Raw genomic sequence first — 18,435 nt, forward strand, 5'->3', positions numbered from 1 at the left:
CCTTTTATGACAAAGCAGCAGACCTCGACGGCCCGAGACATTCGCGCCGCCGGGGCCGTTCTGGCGTACGATTCAACGCGCTGCTCCCGCTATGCGGCATGGCACCGCCAGTCTCCGGACTCAGTTTATTTTCGGGGGAAAAAAATTATCCGAAGAGAAAAAGCCAGAAGCCGAAAAATTAAAAATAAATATTATCAAAAAATAAAAAAGCGGGCAAAAAATAAAAGGGGTGCAACACGAGGACTTCCCGGGGGTCACCCATCCTAGTACTAATCTCGCCCAAGCACGCTTAATTGCGGAGTTCTGATGGGATCCGGTGCATTAGTGCTGGTATGATCGCACCCATGACATGCCCATCGAAACTCCCTTTTATGACAAAGCAGCAGACCTCGACGGCCCGAGACATTCGCGCCGCCGGGGCCGTTCTGGCGTAGGATTCAACGCGCTGGTCCCGCTATGCGGCATGGCACCGCCAGTCTCCAGACTCAGTTTATTTTCGGGGGAAAAAAATTATCCGAAGAGAAAAAGCCAAAAGCCAAAAAATTAAAAATAAATATTATCAAAAAATAAAAAAGCGGGCAAAAAATAAAAGGGGTGCAACACGAGGACTTCCCAGGGGGCCACCCATCCTAGTACTACTCTCGCCCAAGCTCGCTTAACTGCGGAGTTCTGATGGGATCCGGTGCATTAGTGCTAGTATGATCGCACCCATGACATGCCCTTCGAAACTCCCTTTTATGACAAAGCAGCAGACCTCGATGGCCCGAGACATTCGCGCCGCCGGGGACGTTCTGGCGTAGGATTCAACACGCTGGTCCCGCTATGCGGCATGGCACCGCGAGTCCCCGGACTCAGTTTATTTTCGGGGGAAAAAAATTATCCGAAGAGGAAAAGCCAAAAGCCGAAAAATTAAAAATAAATATTATCAAAAAATAAAAAAAGGGGCAAAAAATATAAGGGGTGCAACACGAGGACTTCCCAGGGGGTCACCCATCCTAGTACTACTCTCGCCCAAGCCCGCTTAACTGCGGAGTTCTGATGGGATCCGATGCATTAGTGCTGGTATGATCGCACCCATGACATGCCCTTCGAAACTCCCTTTTATGACAAAGTAACAGACCTCGACGGCCCGAGACATTCACGCCGCCGGGGCCGTTCTGGCGTAGGATTCAACGCGCTGGTCCCGCTATGCGGCATGGCACCGCCAGTCTCCGGACTTAGTTTATTTTCGGGGGAAAAAAATTATCCGAAGAGGAAAAACCAAAAGCCGAAAAATTAAAAATAAATATTATCAAAAATTAAAAAAAGGGCAAAAAATAAAAGGGGTGCAACACGAGGACTTCCCGGGGGTCACCCATCCTAGTACTAATCTCGCCCAAGCACGCTTAACTGCGGAGTTCTGATGGGATCCGGTGCATTAGTGCTGGTATGATCGCACCCATGACATGCCCATCGAAACTCCCTTTTATGACAAAGCAGCAGACCTCGACGGCCCGAGACATTCGCGCCGCCGGGGCCGTTCTGGCGTAGGATTCAACGCGCTGGTCCCGCTATGCGGCATGGCACCGCCAGTCTCCGGACTCAGTTTATTTTCGGAGGAAAAAAATTATCCGAAGAGAAAAAGCCAAAAGCCGAAAAATTAAAAATAAATATTATCAAAAAATAAAAAAGCGGGCAAAAAATAAAAGGGGTGCAACACGAGGACTTCCCAGGGGGTCACCCATCCTAGTACTACTCTCGCTCAAGCCCGCTTAACTGCGGAGTTCTGATGGGATCCGGTGCATTAGTGCTGGTATGATCGCCCCCATGACATGCCCTTCGAAACTCCCTTTTATGACAAAGCAGCAGACCTCGACGGCCCGAGACATTCGCGCCGCCGGGGCCGTTCTGGCGTAGGATTCAACGCGCTGCTCCCGCTATGCGGCATGGCACCGCCAGTCTCCGGACTCAGTTTATTTTCGGGGGAAAAAAATTATCCGAAGAGAAAAAGCCAGAAGCCGAAAAATTAAAAATAAATATTATCAAAAAATAAAAAAGCGGGCAAAAAATAAAAGGGGTGCAACACGAGGACTTCCCGGGGGTCACCCATCCTAGTACTAATCTCGCCCAAGCACGCTTAACTGCGGAGTTCTGATGGGATCCGGTGCATTAGTGCTGGTATGATCGCACCCATGACATGCCCATCGAAACTCCCTTTTATGACAAAGCAGCAGACCTCGACGGCCCGAGACATTCGCGCCGCCGGGGCCGTTCTGGCGTAGGATTTAACGCGCTGGTCCCGCTATGCGGCATGGCACCGCCAGTCTCCAGACTCAGTTTATTTTCGGGGGAAAAAAATTATCCGAAGAGAAAAAGCCAAAAGCCAAAAAATTAAAAATAAATATTATCAAAAAATAAAAAAGCGGGCAAAAAATAAAAGGGGTGCAACACGAGGACTTCCCAGGGGGCCACCCATCCTAGTACTACTCTCGCCCAAGCTCGCTTAACTGCGGAGTTCTGATGGGATCCGGTGTATTAGTGCTAGTATGATCGCACCCATGACATGCCCTTCGAAACTCCCTTTTATGACTAAGCAGCAGACCTCGATGGCCCGAGACATTCGCGCCGCCGGGGCCGTTCTGGCGAAGGATTCAACGCGCTGGTCCCGCTATGCGGCATGGCACCGCCAGTCTCCGGACTCAGTTTATTTTCGGGGGAAAAAAATTATCCGAAGAGGAAAAGCCAAAAGCCGAAAAATTAAAAATAAATATTATCAAAAAATAAAAAAAGGGGCAAAAAATATAAGGGGTGCAACACGAGGACTTCCCAGGGGGTCACCCATCCTAGTACTACTCTCGCCCAAGCCCGCTTAACTGCGGAGTTCTGATGGGATCCGATGCATTAGTGCTGGTATGATCGCACCCATGACATGCCCTTCGAAACTCCCTTTTATGACAAAGTAACAGACCTCGACGGCCCGAGACATTCACGCCGCCGGGGCCGTTCTGGCGTAGGATTCAACGCGCTGGTCCCGCTATGCGGCATGGCACCGCCAGTCTCCGGACTTAGTTTATTTTCGGGGGAAAAAAATTATCCGAAGAGGAAAAACCAAAAGCCGAAAAATTAAAAATAAATATTATCAAAAATTAAAAAAAGGGCAAAAAATAAAAGGGGTGCAACACGAGGACTTCCCGGGGGTCACCCATCCTAGTACTAATCTCGCCCAAGCACGCTTAACTGCGGAGTTCTGATGGGATCCGGTGCATTAGTGCTGGTATGATCGCACCCATGACATGCCCATCGAAACTCCCTTTTATGACAAAGCAACAGACCTCGACGGCCCGAGACATTCGCGCCGCCGGGGCCGTTCTGGCGTAGGATTCAACGCGCTGGTCCCGCTATGCGGCATGGCACCGCCAGTCTCCGGACTCAGTTTATTTTCGGAGGAAAAAAATTATCCGAAGAGGAAAAGCCAAAAGCCGAAAAATTAAAAATAAATATTATCAAAAAATAAAAAAGCGGGCAAAAAATAAAAGGGGTGCAACACGAGGACTTCCCAGGGGGTCACCCATCCTAGTACTAACCTCGCCCAAGCACGCTTAACTGCGGAGTTCTGATGGGATCCGGTGCATTAGTGCTGGTATGATCGCACCCATGACATGCTCTTCGAAACTCCCTTTTATGACAAAGCAGCAGACCTCGATGGCCCGAAACATTCGTGCCACCGAGGCCGTTCTGGCGTAGGATTCAACACGCTGGTCCCGCTATGCGGCATGGCACCGCGAGTCTCCGGACTCAGTTTATTTTCGGAAAAAAAAATTATCCGAAGAGAAAAAGCCAAAAGCCGAAAAATTAAAAATAAATATTATGAAAAAATAAAAAAGCGGGCAAAAAATAAAAGGGGTGCAACACGAGGACTTCCCAGGGGGTCACCCATCCTAGTACTACTCTCGCCCAAACACGCTTAACTGCGGAGTTCTGATGGGATCCGGTGCATTAGTGCTGGTATGATCGCACCCATGACTTGCCCATCGAAACTCCCTTTTATGACAAAGCAGCAGACCTCGACGGCCCGAGACATTCGCGCCGCCGGGGCCGTTCTGGCGTAGGATTCAACGCGCTGGTCCCGCTATGCGGCATGGCACCGCCAGTCTCCGGACTCAGTTTATTTTCGGGGGAAAAAAATTATCCGAAGAGGAAAAGCCAAAAGCCGAAAAATTAAAAATAAATATTATCAAAAAATAAAAAAGCGGGCAAAAAATAAAAGGGGTGCAACACGAGGACTTCCCAGGGGGTCACCCATCCTAGTACTACTCTCGCCCAAGCACGCTTAACTGCGGAGTTCTGATGGGATCCGGTGCATTAGTGCTGGTATGATCGCACCCATGACATGCCCATCGAAACTCCCTTTTATGACAAAGCAGCAGACCTCGACGGCCCGAGACATTCGCGCCGCCGGGGCCGTTCTGGCGTAGGATTCAACACGCTGGTCCCGCTATGCGGCATGGCACCGCCAGTCTCCGGACTCAGTTTATTTTCGGAGGAAAAAAATTATCCGAAGAGGAAAAACCAAAAGCCGAAAAATTAAAAATAAATATTATCAAAAAATAAAAAAGCGGGCAAAAAATAAAAGGGGTGCAACACGAGGACTTCCCAGGGGGTCACCCATCCTAGTACTACTCTCGCCTAAGCACGCTTAACTGCGGAGTTCTGATGGGATCCGGTGCCTTAGTGCTGGTATGATCGCACCCATGACATGCCCATCGAAACTCCCTTTTATGACAAAGCAGCAGACCTCGACGGCCCGAGACATTCGCGTCGCCGGGGCCGTTCTGGCATAGGATTCAACGCGCTGGTCCTGCTATACGGCATGGCACCGCCAGTCTCTGGACTCAGTTTATTTTCGGGGGAAAAAAATTATCCGAAGAGAAAAAGCCAAAAGCCGAAAAATTAAAAATAAATATTATCAAAAAATAAAAAAGCGGGCAAAAAATAAAAGGGGTGCAACACGAGGACTTCCCAGGGGGCCACCCATCCTAGTACTACTCTCGCCCAAGCACGCTTAACTGCGGAGTTCTGATGGGATCCGGTGCATTAGTGCTAGTATGATCGCACCCATGACATGCCCTTCGAAACTCCCTTTTATGACAAAGCAGCAGACCTCGACGGCCCGAGACATTCGCGCCGCCGGGGCCGTTCTGGCGTAGGATTCAACACGCTGGTCCCGCTATGCGGCATGGCACCGCCAGTCTCCGGACTCAGTTTATTTTCGGAGGAAAAAAATTATCCGAAGAGGAAAAACCAAAAGCCGAAAAATTAAAAATAAATATTATCAAAAAATAAAAAAGCGGGCAAAAAATAAAAGGGGTGCAACACGAGGACTTCCCAGGGGGTCACCCATCCTAGTACTACTCTCGCCTAAGCACGCTTAACTGCGGAGTTCTGATGGGATCCGGTGCCTTAGTGCTGGTATGATCGCACCCATGACATGCCCATCGAAACTCCCTTTTATGACAAAGCAGCAGACCTCGACGGCCCGAGACATTCGCGTCGCCGGGGCCGTTCTGGCATAGGATTCAACGCGCTGGTCCTGCTATACGGCATGGCACCGCCAGTCTCTGGACTCAGTTTATTTTCGGGGGAAAAAAATTATCCGAAGAGAAAAAGCCAAAAGCCGAAAAATTAAAAATAAATATTATCAAAAAATAAAAAAGCGGGCAAAAAATAAAAGGGGTGCAACACGAGGACTTCCCAGGGGGCCACCCATCCTAGTACTACTCTCGCCCAAGCACGCTTAACTGCGGAGTTCTGATGGGATCCGGTGCATTAGTGCTAGTATGATCGCACCCATGACATGCCCTTCGAAACTCCCTTTTATGACAAAGCAGCAGACCTCGATGGCCCGAGACGTTCGCGCCGCCGGGGACGTTCTGGCGTAGGATTCGACACGCTGGTCCCGCTATGCGGCATGGCACCGCGAGTCCCCGGACTCAGTTTATTTTCGGGGGAAAAAATTATCCGAAGAGAAAAAGCCAAAAGCCGAAAAATTAAAAATAAATATTATCAAAAAATAAAAAAGTGGGCAAAAAATAAAAGAGGTGCAACACGAGGACTTCCCGGGGGTCACCCATCCTAGTACTAATCTCGCCCAAGCACGCTTAACTACGGAGTTCTGATGGGATCCGGTGCATTAGTGCTGGTATGATCGCACCCATGACATGCCCATCGAAACTCCCTTTTATGACAAAGCAGCAGACCTCGACGGCCCGAGACATTCGCGCCGCCGGGGCCGTTCTGGCGTAGGATTCAACGCGCTGGTCCCGCTATGCGGCATGGCACCTCCAGTCTCCGGACTCAGTTTATTTTCGGGGAAAAAAAATTATCCGAAGAGAAAAAGCCAAAAGCCGAAAAATTAAAAATAAATATTATCAAAAAATAAAAAAGCGGGCAAAAAATAAAAGGGGTGCAACACGAGGACTTCCCAGGGGGCCACCCATCCTAGTACTACTCTCGCCCAAGCACGCTAAACTGCGGAGTTCTGATGGGATCCGGTGCATTAGTGCTGGTATGATCGCACCCATGACTTGCCCATCGAAACTCCCTTTTATGACAAAGCAGCAGACCTCGACGGCCCGAGACATTCGCGCCGCCGGGGCCGTTCTGGCGTAGGATTCAACGCGCTGGTCCCGTTATGCGGCATGGCACCGCCAGTCTCCGGACTCAGTATATTTTCGGGGGAAAAAAATTATCCGAAGAGAAAAAGCCAAAAGCCGAAAAATTAAAAATAAATATTATCAAAAAATAAAAAAGCGGGCAAAAAATAAAAGGGGTGCAACACGAGGACTTCCCAGGGGGCCACCCATCCTAGTACTACTCTCGCCCAAGCACGCTAAACTGCGGAGTTCTGATGGGATCCGGTGCATTAGTGCTGGTATGATCGCACCCATGACTTGCCCATCGAAACTCCCTTTTATGACAAAGCAGCAGACCTCGACGGCCCGAGACATTCGCGCCGCCGGGGCCGTTCTGGCGTAGGATTCAACGCGCTGGTCCCGTTATGCGGCATGGCACCGCCAGTCTCCGGACTCAGTTTATTTTCGGGGGAAAAAAATTATCCGAAGAGGAAAAGCCAAAAGCCGAAAAATTAAAAATAAATATTATGAAAAAATAAAAAAGCGTGCAAAAAATAAAAGGGGTGCAACACGAGGACTTCCCAGGGGGTCACCCATCCTAGTACTACTCTCGCTCAAGCCCGCTTAACTGCGGAGTTCTGATGGGATCCGGTGCATTAGTGCTGGTATGATCGCACCCATGACATGCCCTTCGAAACTCCCTTTTATGACAAAGCAGCAGACCTCGACGGCCCGAGACATTCGCGCCGCCGGGGCCGTTCTGGCGTAGGATTCAACGCGCTGCTCCCGCTATGCGGCATGGCACCGCCAGTCTCCGGACTCAGTTTATTTTCGGGGGAAAAAAATTATCCGAAGAGAAAAAGCCAGAAGCCGAAAAATTAAAAATAAATATTATCAAAAAATAAAAAAGCGGGCAAAAAATAAAAGGGGTGCAACACGAGGACTTCCCGGGGGTCACCCATCCTAGTACTAATCTCGCCCAAGCACGCTTAATTGCGGAGTTCTGATGGGATCCGGTGCATTAGTGCTGGTATGATCGCACCCATGACATGCCCATCGAAACTCCCTTTTATGACAAAGCAGCAGACCTCGACGGCCCGAGACATTCGCGCCGCCGGGGCCGTTCTGGCGTAGGATTCAACGCGCTGGTCCCGCTATGCGGCATGGCACCGCCAGTCTCCAGACTCAGTTTATTTTCGGGGGAAAAAAATTATCCGAAGAGAAAAAGCCAAAAGCCAAAAAATTAAAAATAAATATTATCAAAAAATAAAAAAGCGGGCAAAAAATAAAAGGGGTGCAACACGAGGACTTCCCAGGGGGCCACCCATCCTAGTACTACTCTCGCCCAAGCTCGCTTAACTGCGGAGTTCTGATGGGATCCGGTGCATTAGTGCTAGTATGATCGCACCCATGACATGCCCTTCGAAACTCCCTTTTATGACAAAGCAGCAGACCTCGATGGCCCGAGACATTCGCGCCGCCGGGGACGTTCTGGCGTAGGATTCAACACGCTGGTCCCGCTATGCGGCATGGCACCGCGAGTCCCCGGACTCAGTTTATTTTCGGGGGAAAAAAATTATCCGAAGAGGAAAAGCCAAAAGCCGAAAAATTAAAAATAAATATTATCAAAAAATAAAAAAAGGGGCAAAAAATATAAGGGGTGCAACACGAGGACTTCCCAGGGGGTCACCCATCCTAGTACTACTCTCGCCCAAGCCCGCTTAACTGCGGAGTTCTGATGGGATCCGATGCATTAGTGCTGGTATGATCGCACCCATGACATGCCCTTCGAAACTCCCTTTTATGACAAAGTAACAGACCTCGACGGCCCGAGACATTCACGCCGCCGGGGCCGTTCTGGCGTAGGATTCAACGCGCTGGTCCCGCTATGCGGCATGGCACCGCCAGTCTCCGGACTTAGTTTATTTTCGGGGGAAAAAAATTATCCGAAGAGGAAAAACCAAAAGCCGAAAAATTAAAAATAAATATTATCAAAAATTAAAAAAAGGGCAAAAAATAAAAGGGGTGCAACACGAGGACTTCCCGGGGGTCACCCATCCTAGTACTAATCTCGCCCAAGCACGCTTAACTGCGGAGTTCTGATGGGATCCGGTGCATTAGTGCTGGTATGATCGCACCCATGACATGCCCATCGAAACTCCCTTTTATGACAAAGCAGCAGACCTCGACGGCCCGAGACATTCGCGCCGCCGGGGCCGTTCTGGCGTAGGATTCAACGCGCTGGTCCCGCTATGCGGCATGGCACCGCCAGTCTCCGGACTCAGTTTATTTTCGGAGGAAAAAAATTATCCGAAGAGAAAAAGCCAAAAGCCGAAAAATTAAAAATAAATATTATCAAAAAATAAAAAAGCGGGCAAAAAATAAAAGGGGTGCAACACGAGGACTTCCCAGGGGGTCACCCATCCTAGTACTACTCTCGCTCAAGCCCGCTTAACTGCGGAGTTCTGATGGGATCCGGTGCATTAGTGCTGGTATGATCGCCCCCATGACATGCCCTTCGAAACTCCCTTTTATGACAAAGCAGCAGACCTCGACGGCCCGAGACATTCGCGCCGCCGGGGCCGTTCTGGCGTAGGATTCAACGCGCTGCTCCCGCTATGCGGCATGGCACCGCCAGTCTCCGGACTCAGTTTATTTTCGGGGGAAAAAAATTATCCGAAGAGAAAAAGCCAGAAGCCGAAAAATTAAAAATAAATATTATCAAAAAATAAAAAAGCGGGCAAAAAATAAAAGGGGTGCAACACGAGGACTTCCCGGGGGTCACCCATCCTAGTACTAATCTCGCCCAAGCACGCTTAACTGCGGAGTTCTGATGGGATCCGGTGCATTAGTGCTGGTATGATCGCACCCATGACATGCCCATCGAAACTCCCTTTTATGACAAAGCAGCAGACCTCGACGGCCCGAGACATTCGCGCCGCCGGGGCCGTTCTGGCGTAGGATTCAACGCGCTGGTCCCGCTATGCGGCATGGCACCGCCAGTCTCCAGACTCAGTTTATTTTCGGGGGAAAAAAATTATCCGAAGAGAAAAAGCCAAAAGCCAAAAAATTAAAAATAAATATTATCAAAAAATAAAAAAGCGGGCAAAAAATAAAAGGGGTGCAACACGAGGACTTCCCAGGGGGCCACCCATCCTAGTACTACTCTCGCCCAAGCTCGCTTAACTGCGGAGTTCTGATGGGATCCGGTGCATTAGTGCTAGTATGATCGCACCCATGACATGCCCTTCGAAACTCCCTTTTATGACTAAGCAGCAGACCTCGATGGCCCGAGACATTCGCGCCGCCGGGGCCGTTCTGGCGAAGGATTCAACGCGCTGGTCCCGCTATGCGGCATGGCACCGCCAGTCTCCGGACTCAGTTTATTTTCGGGGGAAAAAAATTATCCGAAGAGGAAAAGCCAAAAGCCGAAAAATTAAAAATAAATATTATCAAAAAATAAAAAAAGGGGCAAAAAATATAAGGGGTGCAACACGAGGACTTCCCAGGGGGTCACCCATCCTAGTACTACTCTCGCCCAAGCCCGCTTAACTGCGGAGTTCTGATGGGATCCGATGCATTAGTGCTGGTATGATCGCACCCATGACATGCCCTTCGAAACTCCCTTTTATGACAAAGTAACAGACCTCGACGGCCCGAGACATTCACGCCGCCGGGGCCGTTCTGGCGTAGGATTCAACGCGCTGGTCCCGCTATGCGGCATGGCACCGCCAGTCTCCGGACTTAGTTTATTTTCGGGGGAAAAAAATTATCCGAAGAGGAAAAACCAAAAGCCGAAAAATTAAAAATAAATATTATCAAAAATTAAAAAAAGGGCAAAAAATAAAAGGGGTGCAACACGAGGACTTCCCGGGGGTCACCCATCCTAGTACTAATCTCGCCCAAGCACGCTTAACTGCGGAGTTCTGATGGGATCCGGTGCATTAGTGCTGGTATGATCGCACCCATGACATGCCCATCGAAACTCCCTTTTATGACAAAGCAGCAGACCTCGACGGCCCGAGACATTCGCGCCGCCGGGGCCGTTCTGGCGTAGGATTCAACGCGCTGGTCCCGCTATGCGGCATGGCACCGCCAGTCTCCGGACTCAGTTTATTTTCGGAGGAAAAAAATTATCCGAAGAGGAAAAGCCAAAAGCCGAAAAATTAAAAATAAATATTATCAAAAAATAAAAAAGCGGGCAAAAAATAAAAGGGGTGCAACACGAGGACTTCCCAGGGGGTCACCCATCCTAGTACTAATCTCGCCCAAGCACGCTTAACTGCGGAGTTCTGATGGGATCCGGTGCATTAGTGCTGGTATGATCGCACCCATGACATGCTCTTCGAAACTCCCTTTTATGACAAAGCAGCAGACCTCGATGGCCCGAAACATTCGTGCCACCGAGGCCGTTCTGGCGTAGGATTCAACACGCTGGTCCCGCTATGCGGCATGGCACCGCGAGTCTCCGGACTCAGTTTATTTTCGGAAAAAAAAATTATCCGAAGAGAAAAAGCCAAAAGCCGAAAAATTAAAAATAAATATTATGAAAAAATAAAAAAGCGGGCAAAAAATAAAAGGGGTGCAACACGAGGACTTCCCAGGGGGTCACCCATCCTAGTACTACTCTCGCCCAAACACGCTTAACTGCGGAGTTCTGATGGTATCCGGTGCATTAGTGCTGGTATGATCGCACCCATGACTTGCCCATCGAAACTCCCTTTTATGACAAAGCAGCAGACCTCGACGGCCCGAGACATTCGCGCCGCCGGGGCCGTTCTGGCGTAGGATTCAACGCGCTGGTCCCGCTATGCGGCATGGCACCGCCAGTCTCCGGACTCAGTTTATTTTCGGGGGAAAAAAATTATCCGAAGAGGAAAAGCCAAAAGCCGAAAAATTAAAAATAAATATTATCAAAAAATAAAAAAGCGGGCAAAAAATAAAAGGGGTGCAACACGAGGACTTCCCAGGGGGTCACCCATCCTAGTACTACTCTCGCCCAAGCACGCTTAACTGCGGAGTTCTGATGGGATCCGGTGCATTAGTGCTGGTATGATCGCACCCATGACATGCCCATCGAAACTCCCTTTTATGACAAAGCAGCAGACCTCGACGGCCCGAGACATTCGCGCCGCCGGGGCCGTTCTGGCGTAGGATTCAACACGCTGGTCCCGCTATGCGGCATGGCACCGCCAGTCTCCGGACTCAGTTTATTTTCGGAGGAAAAAAATTATCCGAAGAGGAAAAACCAAAAGCCGAAAAATTAAAAATAAATATTATCAAAAAATAAAAAAGCGGGCAAAAAATAAAAGGGGTGCAACACGAGGACTTCCCAGGGGGTCACCCATCCTAGTACTACTCTCGCCTAAGCACGCTTAACTGCGGAGTTCTGATGGGATCCGGTGCCTTAGTGCTGGTATGATCGCACCCATGACATGCCCATCGAAACTCCCTTTTATGACAAAGCAGCAGACCTCGACGGCCCGAGACATTCGCGTCGCCGGGGCCGTTCTGGCATAGGATTCAACGCGCTGGTCCTGCTATACGGCATGGCACCGCCAGTCTCTGGACTCAGTTTATTTTCGGGGGAAAAAAATTATCCGAAGAGAAAAAGCCAAAAGCCGAAAAATTAAAAATAAATATTATCAAAAAATAAAAAAGCGGGCAAAAAATAAAAGGGGTGCAACACGAGGACTTCCCAGGGGGCCACCCATCCTAGTACTACTCTCGCCCAAGCACGCTTAACTGCGGAGTTCTGATGGGATCCGGTGCATTAGTGCTAGTATGATCGCACCCATGACATGCCCTTCGAAACTCCCTTTTATGACAAAGCAGCAGACCTCGATGGCCCGAGACGTTCGCGCCGCCGGGGACGTTCTGGCGTAGGATTCGACACGCTAGTCCCGCTATGCGGCATGGCACCGCGAGTCCCCGGACTCAGTTTATTTTCGGGGGAAAAAATTATCCGAAGAGAAAAAGCCAAAAGCCGAAAAATTAAAAATAAATATTATCAAAAAATAAAAAAGTGGGCAAAAAATAAAAGAGGTGCAACACGAGGACTTCCCGGGGGTCACCCATCCTAGTACTAATCTCGCCCAAGCACGCTTAACTACGGAGTTCTGATGGGATCCGGTGCATTAGTGCTGGTATGATCGCACCCATGACATGCCCATCGAAACTCCCTTTTATGACAAAGCAGCAGACCTCGACGGCCCGAGACATTCGCGCCGCCGGGGCCGTTCTGGCGTAGGATTCAACGCGCTGGTCCCGCTATGCGGCATGGCACCTCCAGTCTCCGGACTCAGTTTATTTTCGGGGAAAAAAAATTATCCGAAGAGAAAAAGCCAAAAGCCGAAAAATTAAAAATAAATATTATCAAAAAATAAAAAAGCGGGCAAAAAATAAAAGGGGTGCAACACGAGGACTTCCCAGGGGGCCACCCATCCTAGTACTACTCTCGCCCAAGCACGCTAAACTGCGGAGTTCTGATGGGATCCGGTGCATTAGTGCTGGTATGATCGCACCCATGACTTGCCCATCGAAACTCCCTTTTATGACAAAGCAGCAGACCTCGACGGCCCGAGACATTCGCGCCGCCGGGGCCGTTCTGGCGTAGGATTCAACGCGCTGGTCCCGTTATGCGGCATGGCACCGCCAGTCTCCGGACTCAGTATATTTTCGGGGGAAAAAAATTATCCGAAGAGAAAAAGCCAAAAGCCGAAAAATTAAAAATAAATATTATCAAAAAATAAAAAAGCGGGCAAAAAATAAAAGGGGTGCAACACGAGGACTTCCCAGGGGGCCACCCATCCTAGTACTACTCTCGCCCAAGCACGCTAAACTGCGGAGTTCTGATGGGATCCGGTGCATTAGTGCTGGTATGATCGCACCCATGACTTGCCCATCGAAACTCCCTTTTATGACAAAGCAGCAGACCTCGACGGCCCGAGACATTCGCGCCGCCGGGGCCGTTCTGGCGTAGGATTCAACGCGCTGGTCCCGTTATGCGGCATGGCACCGCCAGTCTCCGGACTCAGTTTATTTTCGGGGGAAAAAAATTATCCGAAGAGGAAAAGCCAAAAGCCGAAAAATTAAAAATAAATATTATGAAAAAATAAAAAAGCGTGCAAAAAATAAAAGGGGTGCAACACGAGGACTTCCCAGGGGGTCACCCATCCTAGTACTACTCTCGCTCAAGCCCGCTTAACTGCGGAGTTCTGATGGGATCCGGTGCATTAGTGCTGGTATGATCGCACCCATGACATGCCCTTCGAAACTCCCTTTTATGACAAAGCAGCAGACCTCGACGGCCCGAGACATTCGCGCCGCCGGGGCCGTTCTGGCGTAGGATTCAACGCGCTGCTCCCGCTATGCGGCATGGCACCGCCAGTCTCCGGACTCAGTTTATTTTCGGGGGAAAAAAATTATCCGAAGAGAAAAAGCCAGAAGCCGAAAAATTAAAAATAAATATTATCAAAAAATAAAAAAGCGGGCAAAAAATAAAAGGGGTGCAACACGAGGACTTCCCGGGGGTCACCCATCCTAGTACTAATCTCGCCCAAGCACGCTTAATTGCGGAGTTCTGATGGGATCCGGTGCATTAGTGCTGGTATGATCGCACCCATGACATGCCCATCGAAACTCCCTTTTATGACAAAGCAGCAGACCTCGACGGCCCGAGACATTCGCGCCGCCGGGGCCGTTCTGGCGTAGGATTCAACGCGCTGGTCCCGCTATGCGGCATGGCACCGCCAGTCTCCAGACTCAGTTTATTTTCGGGGGAAAAAAATTATCCGAAGAGAAAAAGCCAAAAGCCAAAAAATTAAAAATAAATATTATCAAAAAATAAAAAAGCGGGCAAAAAATAAAAGGGGTGCAACACGAGGACTTCCCAGGGGGCCACCCATCCTAGTACTACTCTCGCCCAAGCTCGCTTAACTGCGGAGTTCTGATGGGATCCGGTGCATTAGTGCTAGTATGATCGCACCCATGACATGCCCTTCGAAACTCCCTTTTATGACAAAGCAGCAGACCTCGATGGCCCGAGACATTCGCGCCGCCGGGGACGTTCTGGCGTAGGATTCAACACGCTGGTCCCGCTATGCGGCATGGCACCGCGAGTCCCCGGACTCAGTTTATTTTCGGGGGAAAAAAATTATCCGAAGAGGAAAAGCCAAAAGCCGAAAAATTAAAAATACATATTATCAAAAAATAAAAAAAGGGGCAAAAAATATAAGGGGTGCAACACGAGGACTTCCCAGGGGGTCACCCATCCTAGTACTACTCTCGCCCAAGCCCGCTTAACTGCGGAGTTCTGATGGGATCCGATGCATTAGTGCTGGTATGATCGCACCCATGACATGCCCTTCGAAACTCCCTTTTATGACAAAGTAATAGACCTCGACGGCCCGAGACATTCACGCCGCCGGGGCCGTTCTGGCGTAGGATTCAACGCGCTGGTCCCGCTATGCGGCATGGCACCGCCAGTCTCCGGACTTAGTTTATTTTCGGGGGAAAAAAATTATCCGAAGAGGAAAAACCAAAAGCCGAAAAATTAAAAATAAATATTATCAAAAATTAAAAAAAGGGCAAAAAATAAAAGGGGTGCAACACGAGGACTTCCCGGGGGTCACCCATCCTAGTACTAATCTCGCCCAAGCACGCTTAACTGCGGAGTTCTGATGGGATCCGGTGCATTAGTGCTGGTATGATCGCACCCATGACATGCCCATCGAAACTCCCTTTTATGACAAAGCAGCAGACCTCGACGGCCCGAGACATTCGCGCCGCCGGGGCCGTTCTGGCGTAGGATTCAACGCGCTGGTCCCGCTATGCGGCATGGCACCGCCAGTCTCCGGACTCAGTTTATTTTCGGAGGAAAAAAATTATCCGAAGAGAAAAAGCCAAAAGCCGAAAAATTAAAAATAAATATTATCAAAAAATAAAAAAGCGGGCAAAAAATAAAAGGGGTGCAACACGAGGACTTCCCAGGGGGTCACCCATCCTAGTACTACTCTCGCTCAAGCCCGCTTAACTGCGGAGTTCTGATGGGATCCGGTGCATTAGTGCTGGTATGATCGCCCCCATGACATGCCCTTCGAAACTCCCTTTTATGACAAAGCAGCAGACCTCGACGGCCCGAGACATTCGCGCCGCCGGGGCCGTTCTGGCGTAGGATTCAACGCGCTGCTCCCGCTATGCGGCATGGCACCGCCAGTCTCCGGACTCAGTTTATTTTCGGGGGAAAAAAATTATCCGAAGAGAAAAAGCCAGAAGCCGAAAAATTAAAAATAAATATTATCAAAAAATAAAAAAGCGGGCAAAAAATAAAAGGGGTGCAACACGAGGACTTCCCGGGGGTCACCCATCCTAGTACTAATCTCGCCCAAGCACGCTTAACTGCGGAGTTCTGATGGGATCCGGTGCATTAGTGCTGGTATGATCGCACCCATGACATGCCCATCGAAACTCCCTTTTATGACAAAGCAGCAGACCTCGACGGCCCGAGACATTCGCGCCGCCGGGGCCGTTCTGGCGTAGGATTCAACGCGCTGGTCCCGCTATGCGGCATGGCACCGCCAGTCTCCAGACTCAGTTTATTTTCGGGGGAAAAAAATTATCCGAAGAGAAAAAGCCAAAAGCCAAAAAATTAAAAATAAATATTATCAAAAAATAAAAAAGCGGGCAAAAAATAAAAGGGGTGCAACACGAGGACTTCCCAGGGGGCCACCCATCCTAGTACTACTCTCGCCCAAGCTCGCTTAACTGCGGAGTTCTGATGGGATCCGGTGCATTAGTGCTAGTATGATCGCACCCATGACATGCCCTTCGAAACTCCCTTTTATGACAAAGCAGCAGACCTCGATGGCCCGAGACATTCGCGCCGCCGGGGCCGTTCTGGCGAAGGATTCAACGCGCTGGTCCCGCTATGCGGCATGGCACCGCCAGTCTCCGGACTCAGTTTATTTTCGGGGGAAAAAAATTATCCGAAGAGGAAAAGCCAAAAGCCGAAAAATTAAAAATAAATATTATCAAAAAATAAAAAAAGGGGCAAAAAATATAAGGGGTGCAACACGAGGACTTCCCAGGGGGTCACCCATCCTAGTACTACTCTCGCCCAAGCCCGCTTAACTGCGGAGTTCTGATGGGATCCGATGCATTAGTGCTGGTATGATCGCACCCATGACATGCCCTTCGAAACTCCCTTTTATGACAAAGTAACAGACCTCGACGGCCCGAGACATTCACGCCGCCGGGGCCGTTCTGGCGTAGGATTCAACGCGCTGGTCCCGCTATGCGGCATGGCACCGCCAGTCTCCGGACTTAGTTTATTTTCGGGGGAAAAAAATTATCCGAAGAGGAAAAACCAAAAGCCGAAAAATTAAAAATAAATATTATCAAAAATTAAAAAAAGGGCAAAAAATAAAAGGGGTGCAACACGAGGACTTCCCGGGGGTCACCCATCCTAGTACTAATCTCGCCCAAGCACGCTTAACTGCGGAGTTCTGATGGGATCCGGTGCATTAGTGCTGGTATGATCGCACCCATGACATGCCCATCGAAACTCCCTTTTATGACAAAGCAGCAGACCTCGACGGCCCGAGACATTCGCGCCGCCGGGGCCGTTCTGGCGTAGGATTCAACGCGCTGGTCCCGCTATGCGGCATGGCACCGCCAGTCTCCGGACTCAGTTTATTTTCGGAGGAAAAAAATTATCCGAAGAGGAAAAGCCAAAAGCCGAAAAATTAAAAATAAATATTATCAAAAAATAAAAAAGCGGGCAAAAAATAAAAGGGGTGCAACACGAGGACTTCCCAGGGGGTCACCCATCCTAGTACTAATCTCGCCCAAGCACGCTTAACTGCGGAGTTCTGATGGGATCCGGTGCATTAGTGCTGGTATGATCGCACCCATGACATGCTCTTCGAAACTCCCTTTTATGACAAAGCAGCAGACCTCGATGGCCCGAAACATTCGTGCCACCGAGGCCGTTCTGGCGTAGGATTCAACACGCTGGTCCCGCTATGCGGCATGGCACCGCGAGTCTCCGGACTCAGTTTATTTTCGGAAAAAAAAATTATCCGAAGAGAAAAAGCCAAAAGCCGAAAAATTAAAAATAAATATTATGAAAAAATAAAAAAGCGGGCAAAAAATAAAAGGGGTGCAACACGAGGACTTCCCAGGGGGTCACCCATCCTAGTACTACTCTCGCCCAAACACGCTTAACTGCGGAGTTCTGATGGGATCCGGTGCATTAGTGCTGGTATGATCGCACCCATGACTTGCCCATCGAAACTCCCTTTTATGACAAAGCAGCAGACCTCGACGGCCCGAGACATTCGCGCCGCCGGGGCCGTTCTGGCGTAGGATTCAACGCGCTGGTCCCGCTATGCGGCATGGCACCGCCAGTCTCCGGACTCAGTTTATTTTCGGGGGAAAAAAATTATCCGAAGAGGAAAAGCCAAAAGCCGAAAAATTAAAAATAAATATTATCAAAAAATAAAAAAGCGGGCAAAAAATAAAAGGGGTGCAACACGAGGACTTCCCAGGGGGTCACCCATCCTAGTACTACTCTCGCCCAAGCACGCTTAACTGCGGAGTTCTGATGGGATCCGGTGCATTAGTGCTGGTATGATCGCACCCATGACATGCCCATCGAAACTCCCTTTTATGACAAAGCAGCAGACCTCGACGGCCCGAGACATTCGCGCCGCCGGGGCCGTTCTGGCGTAGGATTCAACGCGCTGGTCCCGCTATGCGGCATGGCACCGCCAGTCTCCGGACTCAGTTTATTTTCGGGGGAAAAAAATTATCCGAAGAGGAA

The 18,435-nt window shown here is 49.7% G+C and overlaps 50 non-coding genes across 50 annotated transcripts; all 50 read right to left on the reverse strand.

Moving 5' to 3' along the window:
- Positions 1-226: 226 nt before the first annotated feature.
- LOC149765683 (5S ribosomal RNA) lies at positions 227-344 on the reverse strand. The gene has a single exon (XR_016407930.1). It is a non-coding gene; the product is annotated as a 5S ribosomal RNA (ribosomal RNA).
- A 247-nt stretch (positions 345-591) lies between these two features.
- On the reverse strand, positions 592-710 carry LOC149765684 (5S ribosomal RNA). The gene has a single exon (XR_016406948.1). It is a non-coding gene; the product is annotated as a 5S ribosomal RNA (ribosomal RNA).
- A 247-nt stretch (positions 711-957) lies between these two features.
- Positions 958-1,076, reverse strand: LOC149765685 (5S ribosomal RNA). Its single transcript, XR_016405668.1, has one exon. It is a non-coding gene; the product is annotated as a 5S ribosomal RNA (ribosomal RNA).
- A 246-nt stretch (positions 1,077-1,322) lies between these two features.
- On the reverse strand, positions 1,323-1,440 carry LOC149765686 (5S ribosomal RNA). Its single transcript, XR_016404966.1, has one exon. It is a non-coding gene; the product is annotated as a 5S ribosomal RNA (ribosomal RNA).
- A 247-nt stretch (positions 1,441-1,687) lies between these two features.
- LOC149765687 (5S ribosomal RNA) lies at positions 1,688-1,806 on the reverse strand. The gene has a single exon (XR_016408604.1). It is a non-coding gene; the product is annotated as a 5S ribosomal RNA (ribosomal RNA).
- A 247-nt stretch (positions 1,807-2,053) lies between these two features.
- Positions 2,054-2,171, reverse strand: LOC149765688 (5S ribosomal RNA). The gene has a single exon (XR_016404967.1). It is a non-coding gene; the product is annotated as a 5S ribosomal RNA (ribosomal RNA).
- Positions 2,172-2,418: 247 nt separating this feature from the next.
- LOC149765689 (5S ribosomal RNA) lies at positions 2,419-2,537 on the reverse strand. Its single transcript, XR_016406440.1, has one exon. It is a non-coding gene; the product is annotated as a 5S ribosomal RNA (ribosomal RNA).
- A 247-nt stretch (positions 2,538-2,784) lies between these two features.
- On the reverse strand, positions 2,785-2,903 carry LOC149765690 (5S ribosomal RNA). Its single transcript, XR_016405669.1, has one exon. It is a non-coding gene; the product is annotated as a 5S ribosomal RNA (ribosomal RNA).
- Positions 2,904-3,149: 246 nt separating this feature from the next.
- On the reverse strand, positions 3,150-3,267 carry LOC149765691 (5S ribosomal RNA). The gene has a single exon (XR_016404968.1). It is a non-coding gene; the product is annotated as a 5S ribosomal RNA (ribosomal RNA).
- Positions 3,268-3,514: 247 nt separating this feature from the next.
- LOC149765692 (5S ribosomal RNA) lies at positions 3,515-3,633 on the reverse strand. The gene has a single exon (XR_016412608.1). It is a non-coding gene; the product is annotated as a 5S ribosomal RNA (ribosomal RNA).
- Positions 3,634-3,879: 246 nt separating this feature from the next.
- On the reverse strand, positions 3,880-3,998 carry LOC149765693 (5S ribosomal RNA). Its single transcript, XR_016401025.1, has one exon. It is a non-coding gene; the product is annotated as a 5S ribosomal RNA (ribosomal RNA).
- Positions 3,999-4,245: 247 nt separating this feature from the next.
- Positions 4,246-4,364, reverse strand: LOC149765694 (5S ribosomal RNA). The gene has a single exon (XR_016411403.1). It is a non-coding gene; the product is annotated as a 5S ribosomal RNA (ribosomal RNA).
- A 247-nt stretch (positions 4,365-4,611) lies between these two features.
- Positions 4,612-4,730, reverse strand: LOC149765695 (5S ribosomal RNA). The gene has a single exon (XR_016404560.1). It is a non-coding gene; the product is annotated as a 5S ribosomal RNA (ribosomal RNA).
- A 247-nt stretch (positions 4,731-4,977) lies between these two features.
- Positions 4,978-5,096, reverse strand: LOC149765696 (5S ribosomal RNA). The gene has a single exon (XR_016403894.1). It is a non-coding gene; the product is annotated as a 5S ribosomal RNA (ribosomal RNA).
- Positions 5,097-5,343: 247 nt separating this feature from the next.
- LOC149765697 (5S ribosomal RNA) lies at positions 5,344-5,462 on the reverse strand. The gene has a single exon (XR_016404561.1). It is a non-coding gene; the product is annotated as a 5S ribosomal RNA (ribosomal RNA).
- A 247-nt stretch (positions 5,463-5,709) lies between these two features.
- Positions 5,710-5,828, reverse strand: LOC149765698 (5S ribosomal RNA). Its single transcript, XR_016403895.1, has one exon. It is a non-coding gene; the product is annotated as a 5S ribosomal RNA (ribosomal RNA).
- Positions 5,829-6,074: 246 nt separating this feature from the next.
- On the reverse strand, positions 6,075-6,192 carry LOC149765699 (5S ribosomal RNA). The gene has a single exon (XR_016406515.1). It is a non-coding gene; the product is annotated as a 5S ribosomal RNA (ribosomal RNA).
- A 247-nt stretch (positions 6,193-6,439) lies between these two features.
- On the reverse strand, positions 6,440-6,558 carry LOC149765700 (5S ribosomal RNA). The gene has a single exon (XR_016405806.1). It is a non-coding gene; the product is annotated as a 5S ribosomal RNA (ribosomal RNA).
- Positions 6,559-6,805: 247 nt separating this feature from the next.
- LOC149765701 (5S ribosomal RNA) lies at positions 6,806-6,924 on the reverse strand. The gene has a single exon (XR_016405807.1). It is a non-coding gene; the product is annotated as a 5S ribosomal RNA (ribosomal RNA).
- Positions 6,925-7,171: 247 nt separating this feature from the next.
- Positions 7,172-7,290, reverse strand: LOC149765702 (5S ribosomal RNA). The gene has a single exon (XR_016406828.1). It is a non-coding gene; the product is annotated as a 5S ribosomal RNA (ribosomal RNA).
- A 247-nt stretch (positions 7,291-7,537) lies between these two features.
- On the reverse strand, positions 7,538-7,655 carry LOC149765703 (5S ribosomal RNA). The gene has a single exon (XR_016407931.1). It is a non-coding gene; the product is annotated as a 5S ribosomal RNA (ribosomal RNA).
- Positions 7,656-7,902: 247 nt separating this feature from the next.
- On the reverse strand, positions 7,903-8,021 carry LOC149765704 (5S ribosomal RNA). The gene has a single exon (XR_016406949.1). It is a non-coding gene; the product is annotated as a 5S ribosomal RNA (ribosomal RNA).
- A 247-nt stretch (positions 8,022-8,268) lies between these two features.
- LOC149765705 (5S ribosomal RNA) lies at positions 8,269-8,387 on the reverse strand. The gene has a single exon (XR_016405670.1). It is a non-coding gene; the product is annotated as a 5S ribosomal RNA (ribosomal RNA).
- A 246-nt stretch (positions 8,388-8,633) lies between these two features.
- LOC149765706 (5S ribosomal RNA) lies at positions 8,634-8,751 on the reverse strand. The gene has a single exon (XR_016404969.1). It is a non-coding gene; the product is annotated as a 5S ribosomal RNA (ribosomal RNA).
- A 247-nt stretch (positions 8,752-8,998) lies between these two features.
- Positions 8,999-9,117, reverse strand: LOC149765707 (5S ribosomal RNA). Its single transcript, XR_016408605.1, has one exon. It is a non-coding gene; the product is annotated as a 5S ribosomal RNA (ribosomal RNA).
- A 247-nt stretch (positions 9,118-9,364) lies between these two features.
- On the reverse strand, positions 9,365-9,482 carry LOC149765708 (5S ribosomal RNA). Its single transcript, XR_016404970.1, has one exon. It is a non-coding gene; the product is annotated as a 5S ribosomal RNA (ribosomal RNA).
- A 247-nt stretch (positions 9,483-9,729) lies between these two features.
- On the reverse strand, positions 9,730-9,848 carry LOC149765709 (5S ribosomal RNA). Its single transcript, XR_016406950.1, has one exon. It is a non-coding gene; the product is annotated as a 5S ribosomal RNA (ribosomal RNA).
- A 247-nt stretch (positions 9,849-10,095) lies between these two features.
- Positions 10,096-10,214, reverse strand: LOC149765710 (5S ribosomal RNA). Its single transcript, XR_016405671.1, has one exon. It is a non-coding gene; the product is annotated as a 5S ribosomal RNA (ribosomal RNA).
- A 246-nt stretch (positions 10,215-10,460) lies between these two features.
- On the reverse strand, positions 10,461-10,578 carry LOC149765711 (5S ribosomal RNA). The gene has a single exon (XR_016404971.1). It is a non-coding gene; the product is annotated as a 5S ribosomal RNA (ribosomal RNA).
- Positions 10,579-10,825: 247 nt separating this feature from the next.
- Positions 10,826-10,944, reverse strand: LOC149765712 (5S ribosomal RNA). The gene has a single exon (XR_016412812.1). It is a non-coding gene; the product is annotated as a 5S ribosomal RNA (ribosomal RNA).
- A 246-nt stretch (positions 10,945-11,190) lies between these two features.
- On the reverse strand, positions 11,191-11,309 carry LOC149765713 (5S ribosomal RNA). Its single transcript, XR_016406724.1, has one exon. It is a non-coding gene; the product is annotated as a 5S ribosomal RNA (ribosomal RNA).
- Positions 11,310-11,556: 247 nt separating this feature from the next.
- LOC149765714 (5S ribosomal RNA) lies at positions 11,557-11,675 on the reverse strand. Its single transcript, XR_016411404.1, has one exon. It is a non-coding gene; the product is annotated as a 5S ribosomal RNA (ribosomal RNA).
- A 247-nt stretch (positions 11,676-11,922) lies between these two features.
- Positions 11,923-12,041, reverse strand: LOC149765715 (5S ribosomal RNA). Its single transcript, XR_016404562.1, has one exon. It is a non-coding gene; the product is annotated as a 5S ribosomal RNA (ribosomal RNA).
- A 247-nt stretch (positions 12,042-12,288) lies between these two features.
- On the reverse strand, positions 12,289-12,407 carry LOC149765716 (5S ribosomal RNA). Its single transcript, XR_016403896.1, has one exon. It is a non-coding gene; the product is annotated as a 5S ribosomal RNA (ribosomal RNA).
- Positions 12,408-12,653: 246 nt separating this feature from the next.
- LOC149765717 (5S ribosomal RNA) lies at positions 12,654-12,771 on the reverse strand. Its single transcript, XR_016406516.1, has one exon. It is a non-coding gene; the product is annotated as a 5S ribosomal RNA (ribosomal RNA).
- Positions 12,772-13,018: 247 nt separating this feature from the next.
- Positions 13,019-13,137, reverse strand: LOC149765718 (5S ribosomal RNA). The gene has a single exon (XR_016405808.1). It is a non-coding gene; the product is annotated as a 5S ribosomal RNA (ribosomal RNA).
- Positions 13,138-13,384: 247 nt separating this feature from the next.
- On the reverse strand, positions 13,385-13,503 carry LOC149765719 (5S ribosomal RNA). Its single transcript, XR_016405809.1, has one exon. It is a non-coding gene; the product is annotated as a 5S ribosomal RNA (ribosomal RNA).
- A 247-nt stretch (positions 13,504-13,750) lies between these two features.
- On the reverse strand, positions 13,751-13,869 carry LOC149765720 (5S ribosomal RNA). Its single transcript, XR_016406829.1, has one exon. It is a non-coding gene; the product is annotated as a 5S ribosomal RNA (ribosomal RNA).
- A 247-nt stretch (positions 13,870-14,116) lies between these two features.
- LOC149765721 (5S ribosomal RNA) lies at positions 14,117-14,234 on the reverse strand. The gene has a single exon (XR_016407932.1). It is a non-coding gene; the product is annotated as a 5S ribosomal RNA (ribosomal RNA).
- A 247-nt stretch (positions 14,235-14,481) lies between these two features.
- On the reverse strand, positions 14,482-14,600 carry LOC149765722 (5S ribosomal RNA). The gene has a single exon (XR_016406951.1). It is a non-coding gene; the product is annotated as a 5S ribosomal RNA (ribosomal RNA).
- A 247-nt stretch (positions 14,601-14,847) lies between these two features.
- On the reverse strand, positions 14,848-14,966 carry LOC149765723 (5S ribosomal RNA). Its single transcript, XR_016405672.1, has one exon. It is a non-coding gene; the product is annotated as a 5S ribosomal RNA (ribosomal RNA).
- Positions 14,967-15,212: 246 nt separating this feature from the next.
- LOC149765724 (5S ribosomal RNA) lies at positions 15,213-15,330 on the reverse strand. Its single transcript, XR_016404973.1, has one exon. It is a non-coding gene; the product is annotated as a 5S ribosomal RNA (ribosomal RNA).
- Positions 15,331-15,577: 247 nt separating this feature from the next.
- LOC149765725 (5S ribosomal RNA) lies at positions 15,578-15,696 on the reverse strand. Its single transcript, XR_016408606.1, has one exon. It is a non-coding gene; the product is annotated as a 5S ribosomal RNA (ribosomal RNA).
- Positions 15,697-15,943: 247 nt separating this feature from the next.
- Positions 15,944-16,061, reverse strand: LOC149765726 (5S ribosomal RNA). Its single transcript, XR_016404974.1, has one exon. It is a non-coding gene; the product is annotated as a 5S ribosomal RNA (ribosomal RNA).
- Positions 16,062-16,308: 247 nt separating this feature from the next.
- On the reverse strand, positions 16,309-16,427 carry LOC149765727 (5S ribosomal RNA). The gene has a single exon (XR_016406952.1). It is a non-coding gene; the product is annotated as a 5S ribosomal RNA (ribosomal RNA).
- A 247-nt stretch (positions 16,428-16,674) lies between these two features.
- Positions 16,675-16,793, reverse strand: LOC149765728 (5S ribosomal RNA). Its single transcript, XR_016405674.1, has one exon. It is a non-coding gene; the product is annotated as a 5S ribosomal RNA (ribosomal RNA).
- A 246-nt stretch (positions 16,794-17,039) lies between these two features.
- Positions 17,040-17,157, reverse strand: LOC149765729 (5S ribosomal RNA). The gene has a single exon (XR_016404975.1). It is a non-coding gene; the product is annotated as a 5S ribosomal RNA (ribosomal RNA).
- A 247-nt stretch (positions 17,158-17,404) lies between these two features.
- Positions 17,405-17,523, reverse strand: LOC149765730 (5S ribosomal RNA). The gene has a single exon (XR_016412813.1). It is a non-coding gene; the product is annotated as a 5S ribosomal RNA (ribosomal RNA).
- Positions 17,524-17,769: 246 nt separating this feature from the next.
- Positions 17,770-17,888, reverse strand: LOC149765731 (5S ribosomal RNA). The gene has a single exon (XR_016401026.1). It is a non-coding gene; the product is annotated as a 5S ribosomal RNA (ribosomal RNA).
- Positions 17,889-18,135: 247 nt separating this feature from the next.
- Positions 18,136-18,254, reverse strand: LOC149765732 (5S ribosomal RNA). Its single transcript, XR_016411405.1, has one exon. It is a non-coding gene; the product is annotated as a 5S ribosomal RNA (ribosomal RNA).
- Between the last annotated feature and the right edge of the window lie 181 nt (positions 18,255-18,435).

This window comes from Phoenix dactylifera, chromosome 4 (genome assembly GCF_051530095.1).
Source record: "Phoenix dactylifera cultivar Ajwa chromosome 4, Ajwa_hap1_PhDact_Kaust_v1.1, whole genome shotgun sequence".
NCBI classification, from domain to species: domain Eukaryota; kingdom Viridiplantae; phylum Streptophyta; class Magnoliopsida; order Arecales; family Arecaceae; genus Phoenix; species Phoenix dactylifera.